Below are 18,470 nucleotides of genomic sequence, written 5' to 3'. Positions count from 1 at the left end.
CCCAACACAGGGGTTGAACTCATGACCCTGAGACTGAGACCGGAGCTGAGATCAAGAGCTCAACACTAAACCAACTGAGCCACCCAGGCGCCTAGAACAGGCATTTTCAAACTGGGGTTCCTTAGATCCTGACTTGGCTTTGGGAACGTCCATGGGGTTGTTTTTCGGGCCACTGCACGAGTAAAAGGGAAGCCAAGGGGGTGGGGGCTTGGACTTTAGGATCCTGCCTTCAAAGAGAGGAACACCACTACTCTTCACTGTTTGATCAGTTGGTTCCAAACAAGATTTTTTTTTTTTAAATGAAGGATCCACTAGTTACTTTATTTCATTTATTTGGTTTTTGGGGTGAGGTCCTTTGTATAGACTAGGCAATTATCACTGTTCATCATATTTCCTTCCTACCTTTAACTCAGCAACTTCTTGAACTTAACTACGTGAATGTGGGTTACTAAGTTGGTGATTGGCCTGAGGAGAAAGGAAGCAAAGAAGGGAGGAAGGACAAGAAGGAGAGAGGGAGGAGAAAGAGAATGGGGAAAGAAAGGCTAAGGTGGTTAACAGAAATGAGTATTATATTTTAACTTGTATGACAATCCTGAAATAGTTCCAATTTCTTGCTACCTCGCTAAGTGAACAAATCCTGGGAAAACACATTTGCAACATTTCAGCCTTATCTTTCTTCTGAACTTAGCCTTCAAAATTTTTACCTCTGTGGAAACCTCGCCTTTTTCAGCTCCCTGGCACAGCCTGGTACCTCTGAAAAATTCTCACACACTCCTTGCCTCACTCATTAAACAAATATTTACTGAAGTAACTGATCATTGCCTGCTTCTTGGCACACTGACAAACTTTGCTCTTTTCTCTCTTTGCCTTCAACTTTGAGCAGCTCATTCGTTAAGAAGACTGTACTTTAGTTATCACTAATAGGCACACTACCTGCTATGGGCACAGGGTCTGGCATGTAGGATCTCAACTAATAAATGAAGAAATCCAAGTGTGAGAATGAATGAAAAATGGATGGATGAATGAGGGAATGAAGAATTTACAATACAGAACATGACTGTTCCTGCATCTTCAATTTGGCTTCTAATGCTTTTTCTAAACCAAGGCTTCGTACTCTCTTCTGTTTCCATTGGAGGGACACTTGAGTGTTAAAAAAAATAAATCACAATACCTTCACTCTTATTCTTACGGTGGATGTGCAAATTCTTTACATCTAGCCTTACTGGTTCCATTCTATCATCTTACCATCATCGCCAAGTCAACACATCTGAAACCAAAGTTGTCATTGGCAATTCAAAGTTTTCTCCCCTTCTTTTGGTTTTTCTCCTGGTCTTTAAAATTTCAGAGCTTTGAGATTTCTTCTTTTTTTTTTAAGTTTATTTATTTATTTTGAGAGAGAGAGAGAGAGAGAGAGCAGGAGAGGGGCAGAGAGAGAATTTCAAGCAGGCCCTGCACTGTTAGTACAGAGTTTGGTGTGGGGCTCGAACTCACAAACCATGAGATTATGCCCGGAGCCAAAATCAAGAGTCAGATGCTTAACCGACGGGCCTACCCAGATGTCCCTAAAATTTCTTTCATTTGTCTCTCCCTTTGCCTTTCCCTCCTTTCTCCCATCCATTCAGTCACCAAGATGTATGGAGTCTTACTTCATCACATTCAGCTTTAAATCCTTATGTCCCAAAGAAACTCTAGAATGAAGTTCATCTGTAGGACACGGAAGACACCTAAGGTATTTTATAAAGTTGTTAAGGCAGTGGCAAGAAATCAAAACAGATGGCAAGCATATGTACCTTATAGGGCAGGTGTTTGTAAAAAGATAGGAGCAAAACTCTTAAATGATGCTTGTAGTTTCCTCCAGTGAGGAAGAGCAGAGAAATTCAGCAGAAAACAAAGTAAGGAAATCCCTTGCATTTGGCTGACAAGAGTTTTACAAAACAATGGAAAGTATTTTGAGCAGGGGGGTAAGGAGCTAGAATGTAACACAGGATCAGGAGAGTCAAAGCAAGTATAAAACACAATATGTAACCAAACAATCCATTGAAATTAGCATCCAATGTGATGTCAATTTGATGTGTCTCTTGGCAAAGTTAATATAAAAGCAATTTTGGAAAACGTGCTTATCTAGGAATTCCTTCCTGGTCTTTTTCTCATTTTGAAGTAGGAGTCATGGAGAGAGAGAGAGATAGGCAATCAGTCACTAATGAATGTTCTCCAAAGGAGCTCACTGTAGCCCTGGCCCATCAGGTTGTCATGAGCCTGGTATCCGTGCCACCTTCTGCATGACAAGAATTTCACTGGGGTAGATTTATCATGGAAGTTTACATCAGCCAGGAGGGGCTGGGCTGGAATTGATAACTCTGTTCCGGTAATCCAGTGCAGCATAGCAAATAACCCCAAATAAAGTGTCTCAGGCTGGTATGAGTAGGTAACTAGTTTGGTGCGTAGGTGGCTCAGTTGGGTAAGCATCCAACTTTGGCTCAGGTCATGATCTCGCGGTTCGTGGCTTCAAGCCCCACGTCGATTTCTGTGCTGACAGCTCAGAGTCTGGAGCCTGCTTGGGATTCTGTGTCTCCCTCTCTCTCTCCGCCCCTCTCCTGCTTGCACTCTGTCTCTCTCTCTAAAAAATAAACAAATATTAAAAGAAAAGAAGAATAATGTTTCCTCAAATGCATGCACATCCTAATTCCTGGAACCTGGAATATGTGACTTTACCTGGCAAAGGGGGCCTTACAGGTATGATTGAGTAAAAGAGCTAGAAATGCCAAGATTATCCTGCATTATCTAGATGGTTCAGACACAAGAGTCCTTATAAGGGGGAAGCAGGAGAGTCACAGTCAGAGGTGGAAGAAGGGACCAGGAGCCAAGGAATGCAGGAGGCTTCTAGAAGTGGCAAAAGTCAGAGGAACTGATGATTCCTCCCTTGGACACTCCAGAGGAACACAGCCTTGTTGACACCTTCATTTTAGCCCAGTGAAACCTCTGACTTTCAAAACTGTAAACTAATACATTTTTATTGTTTAAGCCACTAGGTTTGTGGGAATTTGCCGTTAGAAGCAGTAGGAAAGTACACCTGGGTGGTTATCAGGTGAAATACCTCTGGGCCCATCCAGTCTCTTCAAAGATGGATGGAGGTCCATCGACACTTCTCCACTGCCTTTCCCACCCTAGCCGGGGAGAGGGGGCTGTGGTGGTGGTGAAGGGGGAGACTGTAGGGCTGACCTTCTTTCTAATACCCAACATAGGCTTCCCATTTCAAGCCTCACTCTGCCCCAGGCCTCCCAAGCACTCCTGGAGGATATCTTTCATTAGTTTTAAGTCCCAGACAGACATCCTTCCTAGCAAGGCATTAATTCTTTTTTTGTTTGTTTGTTTGTTTGTTTAATCCACTTTATTTGGCCAATATGTTCAATTCCAATATTTCGGTAGAAACGCCTGAAGAACTGTCCACATTTCATTCAGTTTAAGCAGCAAGGCACCAATTCTCGCCGCAGTTATAAGTGCATGTTTTACAGTCCCAGTTTGGCTCTTTCTATATGTCAAACTTTAATTATTTCTGATTAACAACTTAGCACATGTACCTAATTTCCCATTCCAAACATTTTACTTTTCTCTGAACCTGAATACCCGTTCCTTCCACCCTTCTGCAACCCAGGGCCCCGTGGACAGCTTTCACTCCTCATCCTGCATACCATGTTGAGTCGACACAGCATTTTATTGCATTCCCCCCAAAGCAAAGCCAAGTTCAGATTGGCTCAGATCTTCAGAACAGATTTCATTAAGGATTTTGTGCAAAGGTGGAAGAAAGGACTATACCCTATACAACAAGACTCGTTTTAACGGAAACACTTATAAATGCTCTGTTCTCCTTCCAAAGAATTTCAGCAGGCCGGAGCTCCCCTGCTCTCTCTTTCCTCATAGTTTTAAGGTTCATCCATGTTGTAGCATGCATCAGAACTCCATTCCTATTTATTTATTTATTTAGATTTTATTTGTAAGTAATGTCTATACCCAAGGTGGGGCTCTAAGTCACAACCCAGAGATGAAGAGTCTCATGCTCCTCTAACTGAGCCAGCCAGGCACAGGTTGCCCCTGAACTCCATTCCTTTCTAAAGCTGAGTAATTTCCCACTGTATGGGTAGACCATATTTTGTTTATCCATTTATGAGTTGATGGACATTGGGTGGTTCCCACTTTTTGCTATAGTGAGTAACATTGCATTGAACCTTCAAGTGTTTGTGTGCACACTGAAAACTCTGTGTGAGGGGCACCTGGCTGGCTCAGTGGGTTGGGCGGCCGACTTCGGCTCAGGTCATGATCTCACAACTTTTGGGTTCAAGCCCGGCGTCGGGCTCTGTGCTGACAGCTCAGAGCTTGGAGCCTGCTTTGGATTCTGTGTCTCCCTCTCTTTCTCTCTCTCTCTCACAAGAATAAACATTAAAAAAAATTTTTTTTTTTTTAAACAAACAATTGCATGTTTTTTGGGGCACCTGGCTGGCTCAGTCAGAAGAGCAAATGATTCTTGATCTCAAGGTTGTGAGTTCGAGCCCCACCATGGGTGTGGAGCCTACTTAAAAAAATTTTTTTGGGGGCGCCTGGGTGGCTCAGTCGGTTGGGCGGCCGACTTCGGCTCAGGTCATGATCTCGCAGTCCGTGAGTTCAAGCCCCGCGTCGGGCTCTGTGCTGACAGCTCAGAGCCTGGAGCCTGTTTTGGATTCTGTGTCTCCCTCTCTCTGACCCTCCCCCATTCATGCTCTGTCTCTCTCTGTCTCAAAAATAAATAAACGTTAAAAAAAATTAAAAAAAAAAAGAAAGAAAACTCTGTGTGAGAGTTAGCTCTATCACTTTCCACGACCTTGGGTAAGTCGGTTAAACTCTCTGCACTTTTGATTTTTTTTTATCTTCTAAAGTGGTGTTAATGAGGATAATAATTGAACCTACCTCACAGGATAGTTGTGACCGTTAAGTACCTTTAGAACTAATGTTAAAGTACTCAGAACAGTGCCTGGCATAGAGTAGATGGCGAATAAATATTAACAGCTGTTATGAAGCATTCATTATACTTCAAGCATTTGTTGGGTACTATCAGATCTATGATCCCAAGAACCCTGCCAAGTATTAGTATCCCCATTTCGGAGTTGTGAAAACTGAGGTTCAGAAGAGTTATGTGACTGGCCCTCTAGTTAGAACTGGAATTTGAACTTTGGCTCCACATTCTGATTCACCAAGCCACAGCCTCCCCTGTTGATTCAGCTGGTTCTCATGTGTTACCACCATGCCAACCACAAGGCCAAGAACCTCAAGAGCTTGTCCCAAAGCTATCACCTCCACCATTTTCCTCTTTCTGTTAACCCCACTACTATATGCTCACACCAACCTTACCCCCATTCCCAGATGGGAATAAGGTCAACATAACCTACATCTAGTGTTTATTTACTTATTTTGAGAGAGAGAGAACAAGAGTGTGAGTGGGGGAGGGCAGAGAGGGAGAGGGGCAGAGAGACAGGGAGACAGAATCCCAAGCAGGTTCCATACTGTCAGCACAGAGCCTGACGCGGGGCTCAAACCCACGAACTATGAGATCATGACCTGAGCCAAAACCGAGAGTCAGATGCTTAACTGACTGGAGCCACTCAGGTGCCCCATTCTACATCTAAATCCACTCCTATGGAGGGGAAGTTATAGGACTGGGGTAGGGAGGAAACACAGCTTCTTTAACATCTTTTCCAGGAGATCAGGGAAGAGTCCACCACGTGGTGAATACACCCTCCTCTCCCTCATCTCCCATCCCCAAAGAAAGAACAAGAAACAGAAGGAGTGCAAGAGATACCACATAGCTCTACAGATAGAATCAGGTTTCAAAAGGAAGAGGAAGCCAGCCTCCTAGAATGGAGACAAACTACCCAGGTTTGGAAACTGTCTTTACCACCGACAACTTAGTGACCCAGAACAAAGTCCTGAACCTCTGGGCTGCAGCTTCCTCATGGGACTTTGGGGATAAGAATAATCACTTCTTCTGAGGGCCCTGCTAAGACAATATGCAGGGAAACGTGCTTAAGCAGCACCCTCGCACCGGACAGGTGGCAGGCTTGAGGGGCCTCTCTGAGGCTGGCCGTGGTTGTGCCTGTACAGGGCTTTTTATCCTGACAGCCACTGGCATCGCCACCCCTGACTGTGACACTGAGTTACCTTCCATCTGGCCCACTGCCTGTCACACACTGGCCCCCGGGGGCACATCACCCCCACAGGTCATTACTTCCACATCTGACCACACCTGCTCTAGGAGAAACCTAACCCTGTAATCGTGTTTTATCATCCCTCTCACAGAAACAGAATAGCTCTTTAATCCCTGCAAGGCAGTTGGATAAATATTTAACCAAGTATTAGAGGAATTGGGAGGCAGCTCTGATTGATTGTACAAAGGGCAGTTGAAAAATCTTTGTTTGAGAGTTCTGAGAGCTTTTTCTGGCCAGTTTTGCCCTTACATTGCAGAGTAAACAGTTGCAGGCTATGCTTGAAGAAGAACGGTTGAAAACAAACCTTATAAAACAACTCTGACCCCAGGGATGTTCAGCCATTTGTGGTTTGCATCCTGCTCTTCTATTTACCTGTTGGGCAATTGCAGACAGGTCACCCCACTTTTCTACGAGTCTGAGTCGATTTTATCATCAGTCCACAACAGAGTGATGCAGCATGTTTCTTGGGTGATGCCTGAGTCTGGGGCAACATACCTCAGCCTCAGTATTATTGGTATTTGAGGGGAGGCGAATTCTTTCTGTGTAGGACTGTCTGATGTCCTGTGGGGTATTTAGCAGCATCTGTGTTCTCGACCCAGTAGTTGCAAGCGGCACCCACCTCCGGTGATGACAACTCTTCAGATGTTGCCACATGGGGCGGGGGGAGGGCAGGAGGGGAGCATGTGTACATGTGTGCGTGAGTGCACACGTGTGCAAAATTGCCCACGTGTAGAGAACCTCTGGTCTTGGCTGTAGATTTCAACGCATTTGTGCGTTCTGAGTGCTTAGCCCAGCTACAGGTGCACAGAAAGCACACTAGTAAAAGGGGGACCTCTCTACGGAGAGAAAGTAATAGTTGCCCACCCCATTGAGCTATTTAAAATGCATTAAAATTACTTTTCATCAAAGTAAGTGGCCCAAGAGGTTCTTACAAGTCGATAAATTATAGGTGTCCTGCAGAGTTCCAGCCTCGAGCAAGGTCATACTTAGTCCAGCAAAGTTGACTATGGGATCAATCCTGAACTTCTTGCCAGGTGCCGGCCTTAAGGAAACAGCTGCTCAGTGATGTGAGAGGAGGCCACAGCTGAGATTTGCTTCCCTAAAACTCTCACAAAATAACCAGGATTAGTGTTGGGCAAGGGGAGGAGGTAGAACCAGACTCAGTGAATTTCTTTGTGCTGAGTTGTATTAGATGCTTACACATGCCTAAAATCTTAATTCTAAAGTGTGCAGTGTGCAGATATTAATTCCTTTTCTAGATCAAGTACACTAGCCTGGATCAACCAGCTGGTGAGTGTTGGAGTCAGGGTTGAAAACTGGGTTTGCTTCTTTGACTCCAAGTTCTGCGTTCCTCTGACTTTTTCAGACTGTCCAACAAGAATATATTAGACAAATGGGGCATTAAAAACACAGGCCCTAACTCGAGAAGATTTAAATGATGACCAGGAAATGTCAGCAATTTAGGGATGTTTCCTTCACCAACACTTCTCAGACACCAGCATGTGTGTGTCTTGATTACCTGGAGATCTTATTAAAATGCAGAATTTGGGGCACCTGGGTGGCTCAGTGGGTTAAGACTCTGACTTCAGTTCAGGTCATGATCTCAAGGTTTGTGAGTTCGAGCTCCGCATCAGGCTTCATGCTGACAGTGCAGAGCCTGCTTGGGACCTTCTCTCTCCCCTTCCCCCATTTGTGCGCAAGTGTGTGCGCGTGCTCTCTATCTCTCAAAATAATAAATAAATAAACTTTAAAAAAATGCAGAATTTGACTGAGTGACCCTAACTGGTCTAAGAGCCTGCATTTCAGAAACTAGTTCCTGACTGGATGCTCCTGGTCCCTGGACAACTTTTTCAAATTTCACATGCATTAGAATCGCCAGGAAGGCTACTTCAAAACAACGGCAGGAAATCAAAACTAGAGTGAGATGGCATTTCATGCCCACTATGATGGCTATAAAAAACAAAACAAAATAAAAACCCAGAACCAAGACTTGATGACAAGGAGGTGCCGACACCGGAACCCTCATGAGTTGCTGACGGGAATGTAAAATGGCCCGGCCTCTGTGGAAAACATTTGGTGGTTCCTTATCAAGTTTCACATAGAATTACAAATGAGCCAGCAACTCCAGTCCTACGTATATACTAAAGAGAACAGGAAACAGGTGTTCAAACAAAAACTTGTACACGGATGTTCGCAGCATTCATTATTCATATTGGGAGAGGTGGAAACAACCCAAATGTTGTTGAAATGATAAGCAAAATGTCATCTATCCATACGCTGGAATATTATTAATACATAAAAATGAATGAAGAACTGATACGTGGTACAGAATGGATGAACCTTGAAAAGATTATGGGGACAGAAGCCAGACACAAAAGGCCATGTATTGGATGATCCTATTTATCTGAAATGCTCCGAAGAGGCAAATCCAGAAAGATGGAAAGCATATTAGCATTGGGCTGGGGGGGGGGGGAGGGGGAGGAGGAGGAGGAAGGGGAATGAGAGGGGACAACTTAAGGGATGGAGGGGGCTTGCTTTGGGTGTGATGCAAACGGTATGGAGCTAGATAGCAGTGATGCTTGCATGATACTGTGAATGTACTAAATGCCACTGAATTGTATACCTTAAAACAGCTAAATGGTGAATTTTAGGTTGTATGTATTTTACCACAATAAGGAAGAAAATTCTGTGCCCACCCCCAAGATTTCTGATTCAATAGCCCTAGCTCGAGTGGGATCTGAAGATTTGTCCTTCTAAAGATTCTCGCGGCGGTTGGTTCCCAACCACACTTGGAGTGACAACGTCCCAGACTTTGATACTCAACTAGTTTGTCACATCCCCGGAGACTGTCAGATTACAAGGGAACCACCAGATACTATTAGTGTCAAATTTCTGCTAACCAGGCCTCAAGGAGATTAGCAAACCTGCCTCCCCTGGGACCATGTGCCTGGTCTGTGTTTCCAGCTTGAAAGAACTCAATAAAGGAATGGACTTTGTTGCTTGAGTTGACTCCAGATCACCTTGGAGGAGGGAGACCCTGGCTGGGAGTCCTCATTACATTCTCCTGAGAAAAGGTCACGTGAGTTCTGTTTTAGGAAGGTATTAGAGAATGAGACAGTTTGTGTGAGCATGGGACCCCGGACCCCTGTTCTTTAACAAAGAACAAAAATTCAACAAAGTGAATTTCAAAGGCCTAAGTAGCTTTATTAACTGGTTCATGAATTAGGGGGAACCCTATCTATCATGTAAAGGGGAGCTCTGAGGAGTTGCATAAAACTGAAGGTTTTTATAGGAAGGAGGGTGGGGTATGGAGATTATTAGCAAAAGAAAAGAAAGGATTGCCTCTGGTAAATTCACTTTCCCTAAGGGGTTAGAGGGTCTTATCATGACTTCATCTTCCTCTGGGGGTGGTGGGGAGGGTATGTGACAGATTACCTCACTGGTGCTGATGAGAAAACCCTCGACTGACCCAGGTAAGACTACATGTCTGGAGGAAGTTGAAACTACAGTTGGTTTAGGTATTAAGCCTCCTGTTGGTGATGTGGCCTAGCATAAGCGACTCCATTTGGGGCCTATGGTTTTTCTTTTTGACGCCATATAAAGGAGTGTCATCCTCGGGGTGCCTGGGTGGCTCAGTCGGTTAAGCGTCCGACTTTGGCTCAGGTCATGATCTCGTGGGTTCGTGAGTTCAAACCCCGCGTCGGGCTCTGTGCTGACAGCTCGGAGCCTGGAGCCTATTTCAGATTCTGTGTCTCCCTCTCTCTCTCTGACCTTCCCCCGTTCATGCTCTGTCTCAAAAATAAATAAACGTTAAAAATAAATAAATAAATAAATAAATAAATAAATAAATAAATAAATAACGGAGTGTCATCCTATACCCAGTTCTACTGTGGATTGTCCTATAATTCAACTTAATTCTGACAATATCTACCTGGAAAGAACATCAGATCCCAAAGATTAAGGGCTCAGTCCTGTAAGACCGTCCCCCCACCCCCACTTCAGATGCCAGATTGTCACCTGTCCCTCTGGACCCGCCAGCTGTAGAAAAGAGGTTCCAACGACCTTCTCCTTGGGTTCAATTAAGTTGCTAGGGCTGCTCACAGAACCCAGGAAACCTGTTTACTTACTAGATTACCAGCTTGTTACACAGAACATTAAAGGCTATGCATCACCAGTTAGATGAAGAGATACATAGGACACAGCATAGGAAAAGGCCAGGGAGCCTCCATGCTCTCTGTATCTGTGTGTTATGTGTTCACCACCTGGAAGCTTTCCAAACCTCCTCCTTTTGGGTGTTTATGGAGGCTTCATTACCTAGGCACAATTAATTAAGTTTTCTGGCCATCGGTCTCCAGCCCCTAGCCCGGTAGCTGGGGGATTGGGAAAGGAGGGAAGGTTCTGCCCCTCTAATGGAGCTGTTGGTTCCTTCAGCAACCAGTCCCCACCTTTAACCAAGCTCCTGTCACCTCATTAACATAACAAGACACTTTTGCTGCTGTCACCGCTTAGGAAATTCCAAGCATTTTAGGAGCTGTGTGCTAGAAATGGGTCAAAGACCATATACATCTCTTATTATAAATCACAATATCACTTCCTTCCTATACAGCCTCAGGCTGAAAGGTTGCGATATTTCTGCCTGCTGCTGTCACTTGTAAAACCCTTTGTCCCCCATAATTCCTACGTACCCACTATATGCTAGTGTTAGGTAGAAAAGAGAGGATCTCCCTGTGTTGATCCGGGGGCACTGAAGAGTTTTTGAGGTCCTGTGTGACCTCAGAGGACATCGAGGCCATTTGGCTGGTAAAACCTCAGGAAATGTTATGAACTTATTGTGTATGCCACACCAAGAGAGGCAGGAAGAGTCCCTGTCTGAGGACACTTGGGAGAGAGAGAAGGTCTCTAGAATTCTGTAGACTCTAAAATTGTAATTTGAAGTCTCCCTTGGTTTTAGTCCATGACCAACAGTATCAACAGTATGAATGCTGAGTTTATTCACCTGTCAGGTAACAAAGTCATTGAATATTTCCCTGAGACAAACTGGGTAGAGGAGCATGGAATCTTCTGGAGGGGGATGGGATGCTAGAGTCACGGTGGCTACACTAAGGATAGAAATTTTGCAGTTAGGAAGGGGGAAGGAGTCCGTAGGTCTGTATGTGGTTGGTTAAAATAAGTCCCGTTGTTGACTGGGTATTAAGTCACCCCAGGTACTGAATCATTTATTAGAATTGGCTACTTAGAATCTGTCGTGGGGAAACCTAACATTCAACGTTAATGTGTCCTAAGCAAGTGTTGCACTGAGAGCAAAGTTTTACTTTCACATTACCCACATCTGTGAGGGGGGTTGTGTGTGGGATGGGGTGGGAAAGAGGTATATTGTCACTTCAAATTTGGTTGCAACCTTGGCAGATGTTTCCAAAGCTTTAGCTTGTTCAGGAGGCTTTTCTCATTTTTTTAAGATTTCACATAAGCTAGGCCTTATTTTCTTGGCCTCCAATGCCAAACTTCAAAAAACTTAAATTTTTAGTTTCAGTTACAAAACTTTAGGAGACTTTATGGGCCTTTGGACAGCCAAAGACCTACTTGGGAGGTAAGTAAGTCTCCCTTGTTAAGCATGTCTTAAAGGGAGTTTGTATTTTGTAACTTTCACTTGGAAAGGATTATAGATTCACAGAAAGTTGCAAGGAAGTGTACAAACAAGTCCTGTTTACCTCCCTAATAACATCTTGCATAGCAATAGTGAAATATCAAAGCCACGTGGGGCACCTGGGTGGCTCAGCCGGTTGAGCATCTGACTTCGGCTCAGGTCATGATCTCGTGGTTCATGAGTTTGGGCCCCACGTCAGGCTCTGTGCTGACAGCTCAGAGCCTGGAGCCTGCTTCGGATTCTGTGTCCCCTTCTCTCTCCGCCCCACCCCTGCTTGTGCTCTCTCTCTGTCTTTCAAAAATGAATAAACATTAAAAAAAATTTAAAAAATATCAAAGACATGTAATGGACATTACTACGATGCACAGAATTACTGAGATTTCACCAGTTATATCTGCATTCATTTATGTGTGTGCTCATAGGTCTGTGCAGATGTATCACATATATAGCTTCCTGTAACTTCTAACACAATCAAGATACAGACTGTTCCATCACCATAGGATCTCCCAAGATAACCCTCTATGGCCACATCCACTCTCTCACTCTCATTCCCAACCCTGACAACCATGAATCTGCTCTCGTCCATCTCTATCACTTTATTTCAAGAATATTACATAAATGAAACCATTCAATATGCAAACTTTTGAGACTGGCTTTCACTACACGTAACTTGAAAGGAATATATTTTGACCGAGGTTTATACAGCTCACAAAAACTGCCTTCATCCAGCATAGCATTACTAAATTTCTTTAATTTCAGTCCCAAAACACAACATATCCCACCCCTCTGACATCTGTGAGATATAGATCAGGGGTAAACACTGCCAGGTCCTTATCCAGCTTCTGAGATCATATGTGAACCTTCTATAGCCAAAACAGAAATTGTAGGGTGTGTTTTTTTTCCCCCAGATTGAAAGCTGTTATTAGCATTTCCATGTCCAGAGGACATGGAAAATTTTCAGAGATGTTCTTTAGAAGTGTTTAACAACGCTGTCTGCATATTAGAATCACCTGGGGGAGCTTTAAAACATTCCAGAGCCTGTGAATCACAAACCAATTAAATCACATGGGAGTGGGGACAGGAATAGATTTTTTTTTAAAGCTCCTAGGCAATTCTAACTGGCTACCAAGTATGAAAACTGTTCTAAAACAATTAGCTGCACGAGACAGAGGTGCTCAAAACTTGGGGTCCTGGAAGTAAATCAGTTTCACCTGCGTAATTGGGGAACACCACAAAAGCTGAGGCTTTTTCCTCCTTGACGGACCTTGACCTCAGGGTGCTTCGTTAGCTCCCGAGGTGATTCTGATGCTCCCCAAAGTCTGAGAACCACTGACTCAGAGCACTGTCCTCACACTAAAATCACCTGCAGGGTTTTATTTAAATACTGATGGATGTTCAGATCCCACAGCCAGAATGTTTGTATTTCACTGCTCTAGAGTACAGCCTGGGCATTCTTTTTTGTTTTATTATGTTTTAATGTTCCCAAGGTGATTCTACTATGCCTACTGAGTTATGGAATTAAAAAAACAAAATTTAAAAACGAACACAAAGTATATATTCGTATCTCTGGATTCATTTAATGTCAGCTAGTGGATGAGTATGTGAATTTCCAAGACGTAGCCTCCTTGGAATTACATCAGTTCTCTGCATGGTCTTTAAGGCTGTAGCCCACATATACACCCAGGGTTGCACATCCCTTACCAGCTCTCCCGTACCCCGGTGGATAAGCCCTCTACTTGGGAAGTCAAGTTTCCTCTGTAGATATGGAAATAAACTTACCAAGTTCGTGGCAACCTCTTGCCTTGCTGCCTTCTGGCAATAGGATTTTCACCTGAGGAGAGCAAAACCAGATATTAAGAATCTAACTGGGCAACAGGTGCCTGGGTGGCTCAGTTGGTTAAGCGTCCGACTTAGGCTCAGGTCACTGTCTTGAGGTTCGTGAGTTTGAGCCCTGCATTGGGCTCTGTGCTGACAGCTTGGAGCCTGGAGCCTGCTTTGGATTCTGTGTCTCCCTCTCTTTCTCTTTATCTCTCTCTCTGTCCCTTCCCCACTCGTACTCTGTGTGTCTCTCTAAAAAATAAACAAACATGGAACAAATTATAAAAATCCAACTGGGCAGGCAATGAAGGGGTGCATAAGGCCAGGAAGCGAGATTGCCCCGAGACCCTGTGTGGCTCTCGCACAGCAAGCTTTGCACATCTCCACTTACTTCATCTGATGCCCCCAGGAATCTCAGATACTAATTTGAAACATTAACAGCAGGGTTGCATCTATAAGTTGAGCCTTCCAGGACTGCCATTTGGTAGGTCAGAAATGGTCTAACAATGTCAATTTCACAGAGTGCAACACCATACAAAACACAATGTGTCTTAACTCTTTGGTCCAAGTGTGTTTTCTGTTTAGGTTGATAACAGGGGATGTGACAAATTCTTACCACCTGTCATGCCGTCCGTTACATCTCTGTGTATCGCATGGAGTGCATCTCCATGATCGCACCTATTCAGAAATATGTGACCAAGACCCTAATCCTAATGTAACAGTTCAAGGTTTAGTATTCGAAAAAAAATAATCACTTGGATTGGTTTGTTTTGTTTGTTTATTTATTTATTTATTTATTTATTTATTTAATTTATTTATTTATTGCGTCCTGACGGAGCCAGTCAGTCTGGTTAGCAAGCAAGTCTAGGGTGGATCCTAGCAATCCACTAAACAAGTGATGAAGGAACCAGAGGCAATCTGATAGCAAAGCACAAGCTAACACCCCACAAGCGACCCTCCCCCCACCAGGAGGGATCTATGTGACATTCCTCAGGTACTCCTGGCTGCCCAAGAGCAAAAGACAGGGAAAAACAAGCGGTTAACTGATAGAGATCACAGTCCTGCAAGACAAGAGTCTTCATTGCTTTGCAACTGTCTTAATGAGTTACAAGGAAAAAAGGCAATCTCTGGAAATCTATAGAGTCAATTTCCTGGAGCCCTAACATCACCCTCCCCTCCACTGGCGTGGGGAACAAAGAAGAAAATGTAGGCAAAATTAAATTTCCTTACAACCTGGAGCCCACTGACAAATATTCGAGATAGGCAGAGTAAAACATTCCTCCAAGAAACTCCCAACTGTCTTAATGTTAATGCCTTACTAAGGGAAAAATAACTTTAGCTCTACAATTCGCAAGGCCTCCAGTATCTTAAGAGTCCTCTTTATCATATGAAATTCCTTTTGGAAACCTCCCTTTTCCTTTATGACCCCCTGCCCAGCTCCATAGTATATAATCAGTCACTCTTCACAACCCCAGTGTAGCTCTTTCTGCCTGCCCATAGCTCCTGTCTCCATGCTTTAATAAAATCACCTTTTTGCACCAAAGACATCTCAAGAATTCTCTCTTGGCCTTCTGCTCGGGACCCCCACCAGCACTCCAAAACCACATCACAAGTACTGTGGGAGATCCTGAAACAGGTGCACTTACTAATCTATGAAACACCAAACAAATGGAGCCTTTTGGGCTGTTGAGATAATTGTGAAAACCTTGAGTAGCACTCTTGTATGGAGCTCACTTTGTGCCCGGCACTAGTCTAATATATTGATATATTCAACCTTCACAACAGCTCTATGATGCATATACCATCATTATTATTAATTTACAGATTAAAAGACAGAGGTACATAAACATAAAGGGTGCTTGCGTGGTTCAGTCGGGTCGAACTTTCAGTTTCTGCTCGGGTCATCATCTCGCAGTTTAGTAAGCTTGAGCCCTGCATCGGGTTCTGTGCAGACAGTATGGACCCGGCTTGGGATTCTCTCTCTCCCTCTCTCTCTGCCCCTCCTGTAGTCAAGCTGTTTCTGTATCTCTCAAAATAAATAAATAAACTTTAAAATTAAAAAAAAGAGGTAAATAAACATGAAATTTTATGTACCTAATTTTAATAGGTTTTACTAATCAATGACAGAGCTGGGATTTGAACCTAGGCAGTGTTGGCTCAAAGATCAGCTCTTCACCGCTCCCCTCTGCTAACTGGCCTCGAAGCTGGCCAAGCTCCCCTCATCTATAAAATTGTGGAGAAGTGAGGATGGTCTAGCCCTGCAAACTGGGTTGCAAACTAGAACAAGTTGCTTTAACTGGCCTTTCTCGCCAGTAAATGGAAACGTTGGATCTGGAATTCTTAAAATTTTGTGAAACTAGAAATCACTTTTAAAAAGCATCAGCCGGTTATCTGAAGCAAGACAGGAACCTAAGTTTAATGTTTGATGCCAGATGCTGGATAGAAATTTCATCAGTTAAGCCTTAGGATTCTTTCTTTCTTTCTTTCTCTCTCTCTCTCTCTCTCTCTCTTTCTTTCTTTCTTTCTTTCTTTCTTTCTTTCTTTCTTTCTTTCTTTCTGTTTTTCTTTAAAATTTATTTATTTTCGAGAGACAGAGAGAGACTGAGCATAAGCAGGGGAGGGCCAAAGGGGGGGGGGGGGCGGTGGAGACACAGAATACGAAGCAGGCTCCAGGCTCTGAGCTGTCAGCATACGGCCCAACGTGGGGCTCAAATCCATAGACCATGAGATCGTGACCTGCCTGAAGTCGGAAACTTAACCAATTGAGCCACTCAGGTGCCCCTATTTATTTGTTTTTAATGTTCATTTACTATATTTTGAGAGAGAGAGAGAGAGAGAGAGAGAGAGAGAGAGAGAACGAGTGGGGGAGAAGCAGAGAGAGAGAAAGGAGGAGAGAGAGAGAAAGAATTCCAAACAGGCTTCATGCTCAGTCCGACTTGGGGCTCGATCTCACAACTGTGAGAATGTGACCCGAACGGAAATCAAGAGTCAGATGCTTAACCAACTGAGCCATACAGGTGCCCAGGATAAGTGACAGGGATGAAGTTCACAGTAGCTAAAACAGAAGAGGGAAAAGGAATTTATTAGTTTACCAACTGACTAGATAGAACTAAGTTCTAAGATGGGATCATCCTAACTCTCCCCCATCTCCACTCCCTATTTCCTTCAACACCCCCACTTCCAACTCCTACTCCCCCCTTCTTGCTCTGGTTTCCTTTGCTTACCTTCTCTGATGTGGTAGCAAAAGTGGCCTGGGGGTTCAAGTTTTCTACCACTGCATACTTACGTAGCCGGGAATAAACAATAAGGCCATCTCCCTTCTGCCATCTACATCAGGACTCTGGCTCAACTGAGGTCACATGCTCAGCCCCAACCCAATCTCCAAGTCCAGGGAATGGGGTATTGGGACTGCCCAGTCTGCCCCTTTCAATGAGAAGGACAAAACCAGTGATCGATAGCCTTCCTACAAAAGCAGGGAGGTAAGGATGAATATTTCCCAAAAGCGAATTACGTGATCCAGACCAAAGCTTTAATAATCATGTAAGAATAAGGATGATAATTGTCATGAACTATTCTAGGTATCTCTATCTCAATGCCTATGCTCTCCCCACTTCCCAGTTTTTTTGAGATATAATTGACAAATAACATTGTACTCGTTTAAGGTGCACAATATCCTGATCTGATACATGTATATATTGCAAAATGATTACCACAAAAGGTTAGTTACCATCCATCACCTCACAGAGATACCATTTTTTTTCTTGTGATAAGAACTTTCAAGATTTAGTCTCTTAGCAAATTTTCAAATATACAATACACTATCATTAACTGTAGTCACTCTGCTGTACATTACATCCCTGGAACGTATTTATGTTGTAACGAGAAGTTTGTACATTTTGACTGCCTTCACCCATTTCACCCCCACCCTCCACCTCTGGTAACCACCAACCTGTTCCCTATATCTATGAGTCTGGTTTTTGCAGATTCCACCTAAAAGGGAGATTACATACTATCTCTTTTTTCTTTCTGATTTATTTCACTTAGCGTAATGCCCTCAAAGCCCTCAAGATCCTCAAGGTCTATCCATGTTGTTGCAAATGGCAGGATTTCCTTCCTTTTTAATGGTTGAATAATATTCTATTGCACATATGTACTACGTTTTCTTTATCCATTCATCCTTCAATGGACACCTAGATTGTTTCCATGTCTTAGGCATTGTAAATAATGCTACAATAAACACAGGGGTGCAGATGCTGTGCTCTTTTTTAATTGAAATTTTTATGGAGATTATCATAGATTTAGCCAAAGTTTTAAGAAGGAATAGAGAGAGATCTTATGTACCTTTGACCTGGGTATATATGGTTAAATTTTTCATAACTATAGTACAACATTATAAGTAGTATACTGATAATGATAATTTACCAGTTTTATGCAGATTTTCCCAATTATATCTGTACTTATATGTATTCATTTCCATACATTTTATCATCTCATTTTCTTTTTTTTAAAATGTGTTTTTAAATTTATTGTTGAAAGTGAGAGAGAGACAGACAGACAGAACGTGAGTGGGGGAGAGGCAGAGACAGAGGGAGACACAGAATCTGAAGCAGGCTCCAAGCTGTCAGTACAAACACCAACACAGGACTCGAACCCATGAACTGCAAGATCATGACCTGGGCTGAAGTTGGATGCTTAACCGACGGAGCCACCCAGGAACCCCTCATTTTCCTTTTAATTGCATTGTAGAACTTTCACATCATGGGTAGACAATCAAA

The 18,470-nt window shown here is 43.4% G+C and overlaps 1 protein-coding gene across 1 annotated transcript in view; it reads left to right on the top strand.

Annotated features, from left to right (window-relative positions):
• HSD17B2 (hydroxysteroid 17-beta dehydrogenase 2) overlaps positions 1-18,470 on the top strand; it is a 91,380-nt gene that overhangs the window by 56,878 nt on the left and 16,032 nt on the right. The window lies entirely within an intron of this gene.

This window comes from Prionailurus viverrinus, chromosome E2 (genome assembly GCF_022837055.1).
Source record: "Prionailurus viverrinus isolate Anna chromosome E2, UM_Priviv_1.0, whole genome shotgun sequence".
NCBI classification, from domain to species: Eukaryota; Metazoa; Chordata; class Mammalia; order Carnivora; family Felidae; genus Prionailurus; species Prionailurus viverrinus.
Note: the sequence above shows the minus strand (reverse complement) of the source record. Positions and strands in the feature narration are given on the sequence as shown.